Source organism: Ornithorhynchus anatinus, chromosome X5, assembly GCF_004115215.2.
Source record: "Ornithorhynchus anatinus isolate Pmale09 chromosome X5, mOrnAna1.pri.v4, whole genome shotgun sequence".
Lineage (NCBI taxonomy): Eukaryota > Metazoa > Chordata > Mammalia > Monotremata > Ornithorhynchidae > Ornithorhynchus > Ornithorhynchus anatinus.
Genome location: NC_041753.1, coordinates 30,269,490 through 30,278,732, shown reverse-complemented (window position 1 = coordinate 30,278,732; position 9,243 = coordinate 30,269,490). Strand labels below are relative to the sequence as shown.

The 9,243-nt window shown below is 42.8% G+C and overlaps 1 long non-coding RNA gene across 1 annotated transcript; it reads right to left on the bottom strand.

Moving 5' to 3' along the window:
* Nucleotides 1–2,951: 2,951 nt before the first annotated feature.
* Nucleotides 2,952–9,037, bottom strand: LOC120638146. Its single transcript, XR_005659651.1, has 3 exons — nt 8,923–9,037; nt 6,876–6,942; nt 2,952–3,083 (listed from the first exon to the last, which is right to left on the bottom strand). It is a non-coding gene; the product is annotated as an uncharacterized LOC120638146 (long non-coding RNA).
* Between the last annotated feature and the right edge of the window lie 206 nt (nt 9,038–9,243).

Here is a 9,243-nt window from a genome sequence, read left to right as displayed (position 1 = left end):
CGTTGACCCTTGGCCCACGTCCTCCCACTGTCCTGGAATGCCCTCCTTCCTCATCTTCGCCAAACTAATTCTCTTCCCCTCTTCAAAGCCCTACTGAGAGCTCACCTCTTCCAAGAGGCCTTCCCAGACTGAGCTTCCCCTTTTCCCTCTGCTGCCTCTCTGCCCCCCGTTCTCCTCTCCTCAGCTAAGCCCCCTCCCCCCCCCTTCCCTCTGCTCCTCCCCCTCTCCCTTCCCCTCCTCTCAGCACTGTGCTCATCTGCTCATTTATATATATTTTTATTACCCTATTTATTTTGTTAATGAGATCTACATCCCCTTGATTCTATTTATTGCTATTGTTTTTGTCTGTCTCCACCAATTAGACTGTAAGCCCGTCAATGGGCAGGGACTGTCTCTATCTGTTGCCAAATTGTATATCCCAAGCGCTTAGTACAGTGCTCTGCACATAGTAAGCACTCAATAAATACTATTGAATGAATGAATCTAATTTAAGACAAGTCATTATTTAGAGGAATATGACCAGCTATTATCCATATCTGCTGAGGAAAGAAGGAAAGATAATGCAGCAAAAGGGATTTAGCACAATGTACAAGAAAGAAGACTGGAAACTCCTGGTAGGCAGGGAACATGTCTACCAACTCTGTTATTTTGTACTCTCCTAAGTGCTGAGTACAGACGCAGCATGGTTTAGTGGATAGAGCATGGGCCTGGAAGTCAGAGGGACCTGGGTTCTAAATCCAGCTCCGCCACTTGTCTGTTGTGTGACCGTGGGCAAGTCACTTAACTTTTCTGTGGCTCAGTTACCTCATCTGTAAAAAGGGGATGAAGGCTATGAGTCCCATTTGGGATATGGTCTGTGTCCAACGCGATTTGCTTAAATCTACCCTAGTGCTTAGTTCAGTATCTGGCACATAGTAGGTGCTTAATGAATACCACAGTTACAGAGGAGCAGCGTGGCCTAGTTGAAGGAGCATGGTCCAGGAAGCCAGAGGACCTGGGTTTTAATCCCAGCTCTGCCACTTAATTGTTGTGTGACTTCGGGCAAGTCACGTCACTTCTCTGTGCTTCAGTGTCCTCATATGTAAAATGAAATTTCAATACCTCTTCTCCCTCCCATAGGGGACAGGGACTGTATTTGACCTGATGAGGCACAGTTAAATTAAAATAATGCTTGACACAAAATAAGCATCTAACAAATACCATAATTGCAGGGCTCTGCACACAGTAAGCACTTAATTGACTGATTAATGGAGAGGACAGTTTGGCAGGGGGACATTTCCTTGGGGGCAGATGAGGGATCTCCTTCCCTGAAAATCCCTAAGAGCAGCACCAACACCCCCTCTAGACTGTAAACTCCTTATGGGCAGGAAATGTATCCATTTATTGTTATATTGTACTCTCCCAAATGCTTAGTACAGTGCTGTGCACACAGTAAGTGCTCAATAAATATGACAATGAATGAATGAATGAACACCCAAGATAATATATCTTCAAGAGAGGGAAGGTGCTAAGAGAATCAGGAAGTTGTAGAGCAGAGGGCACAGAAGAGAACACAGGGCACAGACAAGCAGAACAGGGTCCAGATTCATTTGAACTAGGTTCACTTATAAATAGATGGCAGCTCTCCAAGAGGGGTGGGCCCCTAAAAGTGTGAGATGTGAGTCTGCCTCCCACCCCTTCGGTCAACAATTCTGGACTGCCACAGTCTGTCCCACCCTTTCAAGATGAAATGGACTCAAGAAAGCTTCTTCCCCGTGGGACAACATGGGGAGAGGGAATAAAAGAGGCACTAGCTGCTTCCAACAGAAGGTCTTTGCCCTGCCATATGCAATCCCATTACTTCACAGAGCAAAGCTTCAAAGAAATCCTGAATAAATGGTCCCTAAACATTTCTCTCCATCACCAGGAGAGGGCATCTAGCACAAGTAAATGAAATGATGATGGTGGGCTCCTTCCAGCTAAAAGTTCAGGGAAGGAAGTGTGTCTGTAGGGACAGACTTCTCCGGTACTACCAATAAATAGTGAGGTATGATGGCTTTCTTTTTTGATTCCAAGATTTGCAATTTACTCGGCAGTGCTCACAATAAACTATTGTTTAGATCTGAGAGTGAGTGCTATTATGTTGTATTACATAGGATAGGACTAATGTTCCCCCAAAACATGAATACTGCTTGTGGATGCTGATTTTTCCAATTACCATGAACATAGGAACAATTCAGAATTTTCTGTTGAGCGGCTCTTCATGGAAGAATGCATTTTTCTGGATAATTTCCCAGAATTAATTCCTCAGAGAAGTTTTCATTTATTGAAAACAATTTTGTGGAAGTAGGAAAGCTCATGTAGCAAACTTCTGTTTTGAGGAATCCTTTTGACCTGCTTCCCTGTCTTCCCTGGATTTATATATATATACACACACACACGAAACACACACACACATACACACACACACACACACATGGATATACATATACATGTATATACATCGAGAAGCAATGTGGCTTTGTGGAAAGAGCACGAGCTTAGGAGTCAGAGGTCATGGGTTCTAATCCCAGCTCTGTCATTTGTCAGCTGTGTGACTTTGGGCAAATCACTTAACTTCTCTGTGGCTCAGTTACCTCATCTGTAAAATGGGGATGAAGACTGTGAGCCCCACGTGGGACAAACTGATTACCTTGTATCTACCCCAGCACTTAGAACAGTGCTTGGCACATAGTAAGCGCTTAACAAATACCATCATTACTATACACCCATACATACACATATATTTATATATTTATATATATACATGCACCACACGCACACATATTTAGTTCATCCCATTTGACTTAGAAGGTTTACCTTTGGGTGAACTCCAAGCTGGGGAGGCCAGGGGGGCTGGGGGCATTTATCTATTTGACAGAATGGGAAAGTTTTTTTCCCCAAAAAATGCAGGCCAAAGACACCCATGTAGTTCTTCTAGGTCCAGTGCAGACATAAACAACAATAAATTGACCCACTAAATTATTCAGGCATATAATTTTCTTTTTTTTCTGAAGTGGGAACTCCCTTTAGAAAGACTTGATGACTTCTAATTTCCAAGATCCCTGAAATATAAAAAGAAAGGTGCTGTGACCAGAGTGAAAACAATCTTTTCCAAAAGCAACTGAATGAGTATTTCATTACTCTCAGGTAGAACCAAGAACAGACTTTAAACTCCATATTATGTAGCTTTACTCTTTTTCTAGCTAAGGAGAGAAATGTAAATATTCATGCCAAAACCATAGGCCTCACTGTCTTATTTTAAACTTCTTTTGAATGGGTGGCATTTGGTGACCTATTTCCTTCCTAAAAGACCGATGCTACATTTTAAGCACATGAAAAACAGTGTGGTCTAGTGGAAAGAGTGTGTTGGGCCTGAGAAGCAGGGGATCTGGGTCCCAGCTCTACCACCTGTCTGCTGTTTAATCTTGGGCAAATAACTTTACTTCTCTGTGCCTCAGTTAACTTAGCTTGTAAAATGGGAATTAACTATATGATCTTCCCTCTCCCTTAGATAGAGAGCCCCATCTGGGACAGGAACTGTGTTTGGCCTGATTGTATTTATACCTACCCCAATGCTTAGTACTATGCTTGACACTTAATAAGCACTTAAATGCCACAGTCATTCTGCATTTAGAACCATCTAATTGCAAATGGCTGTTATAAAGAAATTGGCTTGATAGTCTATCAATTGAGCATAGCCCACTGGGTAATAAGGTTGAACTTCATTAGTCAGAAAATGGAGCACCCTCAACTACCTCAGGAATCCAAATACTTTAACTGGCTTTTGTTCAAGAAACAGATCCCTTCCCACTGAGAGAAGTGTTATTATTCTTTTCTCTCCTGGCAAGCAACCCATAATGTTTTCAATATATTCAACACTAGAGTTAAGAGCTATTTTCCCTTTAGAATAGAAACTCATCATTTTCCATTTTTCTTTATGGGCTGAATTCTGGAATCCATCTCATGAGAAGCGAAAAACACAGTCTTCTTCGCCTGTGGTAAAGTAGGGTAAGATTCTGATGTCTGATTAGGAAGCCCTGGATTCACAATTGAGCTTATTTCAAGTGGGTAAAGGGGAAATATGGTTCCCCAAAGCAAACAGGTTTTGGTCCTTCATACTTTAGCAGGCGTAGATTTCTTACAAACCGGATGAATTCAGTTTGCTGTCAGACAAAAGTTCATTTAAATGCAAGTCCAATTTAGTGGAATAGGACAAACGAAGAACTATGTTAGAACCTTTTTATGATACTAAAGATTGCTGAGTGCAATAAAAGACACACACACACACACCTCTTGCGAGAAGCTGTGTGGCCTAATGAAAAGAGTGTGGGCCTGGGAGTCAGAGAATCTGGGCTCTAATCCCGGCTCTGCTACATGTCTGCTGTGTGACCTTGAGTAAGTCACTTCACTTCTTGGGCCTCAGTTCCCTCATCTGTAAAATAGGGATTAAGACTGTGAGCCCCATGTGGGACAGGGAATGTGTCCACCTTTATTATTTTGTATCCACCCCATTGCTTAGTTCAGTGCCTGACACACAGTAAGTGCTTAACAAATGTCGTTTAAAAAAATAAAAAAAAAACAGTCTTTACTGAATTAACAATTGCTCACAATTTAGACTACTTGTTTTGTTTTGTTTTGTTGTCTGTCTCCCCCGTTTAGACTGTGAGCCCATTGTTGGGCAGGGATTGTCTCTATCTGTTGCAGAATTGGACATTCCAAGCACTTAGTACAGTGCTCTGCACATAGTAAGTGCTCAATAAATACAATTGAATGAATGAATAAAGCCCCACAGTCTAATTTTAGGAGAATTAAGCATAATGGATCCAAATATTTTACTCGGGGAGGAGCTGTTCTGGCCCTTTCTCGGTTTTACCTTCCGGGGAGAGAAGTTTCAGATACACAGTCCTTCCATAGGCTTGGGGATAACTAGGTACAGTACAAGATCCTCTCTCATCTTAAGATTCATTTTGTTACATTTGTATTCCACATTCCACTCACTTTATTACAGTGTTCTTTCTCTTGCAGAGATCCATCTTCTGCCCTGTGCCTACTCAATGAATACTTGTGGATAATATTTTAAGCTTTACCAGAAAAGTCAAATCATGGGACGAGGAAGATCCAGTTCTGAATTTCATGGAGCTGGCCGAAAAGTGTGCTAATATGTCTTTAGTGTGACCAGCAGTTATCCTATGTGTATCTCAGTTCTGTGGAATTCAGCCCAGTTTTTTTAGTAATGATGAACAGAGATGAATGATTATAAAAGCCTGGGGCTGAAGAGACAGTAACACTAGATTTTTCAAACTTGTTCTCTCTTTCCTTGTTAAACAAGGGAAATGACACAAATATTCAAGCTGCAGGCCCGATCCAGGGGGTTAATCAGCTACACCTGAACAATTTCATCCAACATTAAGTATGTATGTCTAATTTAGATTATGAACCTACTGCCTGTGTGCTTGGCAATACACTAGACTCTGCATATGTTTTGCACAATGTGGAAAACACTGTTGTGCTTGAAATGTTGTTTTAACCCTGAATAACATCCATAAATACAAAAATTGCCTCAATTTAAGGGTAATCAATCACATTTCTTGAATGCTTACTGCATGCAGAGCACTGTACTAAACACTTGGGGAAATACACTATAACAGCATTGGTAGAGATGCACTTAACTGTGGCTAAGGTTTCTTCAGGAAACATGAATAAGCTCTCATCTGAGTTCAGAACTTACCATCTCAGTTTAAGGGTTATTGTAGAAAATCAGGGTCCTCCTGTTACCCTTGGTGTCACTGAGAGTTGGCAGTTGGTGTAGGGAATGGAGACACAAGGAGAGCAGTGGCTGGATTGCTCTCTAATCAAGCAACTCCACTTTGTCAGTCACATGTCCCTAGAGGGCCAGGTGTGTTTCTGGGAAAGGAGTTTCAAGAGGCTGAGCTCATTTAACTAGTTCTCTCTGATTAACTCCCTGCAATTAGGTTCTTCCTGCCACCAGGGATTCCTGCCAACAGTCAAGGTCACACACTCACACCGCCCCCAGCCCCCCCAAAGATATTTGGTCCTAGTTAGTTATGTCCCAGGCACTGAACTAAGGGCTGGGGTAGAGGCATGCTAATCAGTTTGGACACGATCAGTGTCCCACGTGGGGCTCACTGTCTTAATCCCCATTTTACAGATGAGATAACTGAGGCATAGAGAAGTTAAGTGACTTGCTCAAGGTCACACAGCAGACATGTGGTGGAGGCAGGATTAGAACCAAGGTTCTTCTGACTCCCCAAACTGTGTTTTTTCCCTCAAAGCAATGACAGGATTCTCTCACTGACAGTTACTCAAAAGTCCACTTGGAACAGTGTGACAGTGGCTCTCCTGAACTTTCTCTCTAAAAATAATAATACTAATGGTATTTGTTAAGCACTTAGTATGTGCCAGACACTGTACTAAGTGCTGGGGTAGATACAGGCAAATTGGTTTGGACACAGTCTTTGTCCCACATGGGGCTCACAGTCTCAATCCCCATTTTACAGATGAGGGGACCAAGACACAGAGAAGTTAAGTGACTTGCTTAAGGTCACCCAGCAGACAAGTGGCGGAGTCAGAATTAGAACCTAGGTCCTTCTGACTCCCAGACCCGTGATCTATCCACTAGTTCACACTGCTTCCATTAAGGTCTTAATTTCCCTGAATAGATAAAAGCCCTTCTTAAATTTACTGGATTTTTCTTCACAGTTTCTTGTGAAACCAATACCATTTACTTACTACCTTTTAGGAGAACTATTCAAAAGTGATTCTGCCAACTGTGTGTTTTCCACCCATGGAGACTTCTGGTCATCATCCTAAATTACAATGGAATGATGCATCACCTCTCAGAGTGGACTTTGCGAGTGAGGCAGCAACCTGGATCCCTCCACCCAAGTTGAAAGCAGGGTTCTGAAAGGGAAACACAATGGTGGAGCAAGAGGTGGAGGTTTGGGTCTCCCCCCAGAGAAATGCTCTAGATTTGGGGGTTCAGAAGCATCATGGCATAGTGCGAAGCAGCGTGGCCTGGGAGTCAGAAGGGCCTAGGTTCTAATCCTGGCTCTGCCACTTGTCTGCTGTGCGACTTTGGGCAAGTCACTTTACCTTTCTGTAGCTCAGTTACCTCATCTGTAAAATGGGGATTAAGACTGTGAGTCCCCTGTGGGACAGGGACCGTGTCCAACCTGAGTAATAATAATGTTGGTATTTGTTAAGTGCTTACTATGTTTAGAGCACTCTTCTAAGCGCTGGGCAGGTACAAGGTAATGAGGTTGTCCCACATGAGGCTCACAGTCTTCATCCCCATTTTACAGATGAGGTCACTGAGGCCCACAGAGGTTAAGTGACTTGCCCACAGTCACACAGCTAACAAGTGGCAGATCCAGGATTTGAACACATAACCTCTGACTCCCAAGCCCGGGCTCTTTCCACTGAGCCACGCTGCTTCTATAAGTAGCTTGTATCTACCCCAGTGCTTAGTACAGTGCCTGGCACATAGTAAGCAACTAACAAATACCTCAATCATTATTATTATTACTTTTGAATGACATCATTATGTTATATTGCTTTCCCGGCCTAACACATGCAAGTTTACATGTATCAGGTAATGACATCATACAGAATGGGGCAGCAAATTTTTCCCCAACTCAGAGTGGCCAAACACCTGAAGCCAGCCCTGACCAGACTGTATACATACTCCCTCCCTCTGTCCAAAGATGAACAAACAGGTTAGGAGGAGTTAAAGGGGCGGGCTACCCCGACCCCCACCACCACAACTACAGAGGGATGTATTGTAATGTTGTTCTTTTGGTGAGATTGTATCGAGGGGTGTGGTGCTTCCTTAGCCAAAAGGTGGGCTAGTGAGGGAGGTGCAGAGAACCAGAGAATGAGAGAGAAAGAAGAGTGAAAAGAAAAGGAATATGAAAGAGGGTGGGAAAGAGAGGAGCCAGCCTAACAGAGGGAGGTGTTCTATGTGAAGATTTGTCGTTCTTTAGGCCACAGCTACACAGTGCCCTTTGGTTTTTCTAGGTGAACCCATCAATTAAGCATGAATGGTCACTTCTTTCAGAAAACAGATTTGGACTAAGATGCCTACTTTCCAACAGACAAGTGTCTCCGCCCAACTAATTACCCATTTCAAACCTCTACTCTTCCAGTCAAATGTTTTGGCCTCCGGAGAGAAAATTCACAAGCACAAACAATAATTATATTAGCAAGAAGCATTGTCACACTAGTGCACTCTTCATTACTAAGTTTCAGACTGGAGTTTTGGATTAATGATGGGAGATTTCCTAAGTTTATTGTTAAATACAGTGTCTTTTTTTAAGGTCTTTGTTAAGCACTTACTATGTGCCAGGCACTTTACTAAGAGCTGGGAAAATACAAGATCATCAGATTGGACACAGTTCACGTCCCACATGGGGCTCACAGTCTTCATCCCTATTTTGCAGATGAGGTAACTGAGGCCCAGAGAAGTTAAGGGACTTGCCCAAATTCACACAGCAGACAATCAGGATTAGAACCCAGGTCCTTTGACTCCCAGGGCAATACCCTTTCCGCTAGACCACACTGCTTCCCAGAATAAAGAAACAGCAGCCCCATTAAGACTGTGGTAGTACTATTTTGCAATCATTTTTTTTACTTTCAAGATGAAACAGTTTAAAACAAACTCCTTAAAGCTCAAAAAACGCTATGAGCTATACATGGAGGAGAGAAACATTCAGTCCTCTAGACTGTAAGCTCGTCGTGGGCACGTAATATATCTACCAATTCTATTATATTGTACTCTCCCAAGTGTTTAGCACAGTGCGCTGAACACAGTAAGCATTCAATAAATATGACTGATTGATTTTTAAGTGTGGGTAGGCAGACATAAAAGGTTAAATGGCTTACCTAAGATCACTTGGGGATAATGTAATGGCTCAATTACTGATATTCATGAACATCCTCTGTAGACCCTCCTTTCCTCTGAGATAATGATGAAGAAAAGCAGCAACAGGAGGAGACGGGATGCTGATGAGAAAGGAGACACATAACCCCCTCTGTTACCATGTGCTCTGTAAGCAGAAGAAAGTTGAGAAGCCACGTGACCTAGTGAATAGAGCTCGGGCCTAGGAGACAGAAGGACCTGGGTTCTAATTCTGACTCCGCCACTAGTCTGCTGTGTGTCCTTGGGTAAGTCACTTCACTTCTCTGTGCCACAGTTTCCTCAAC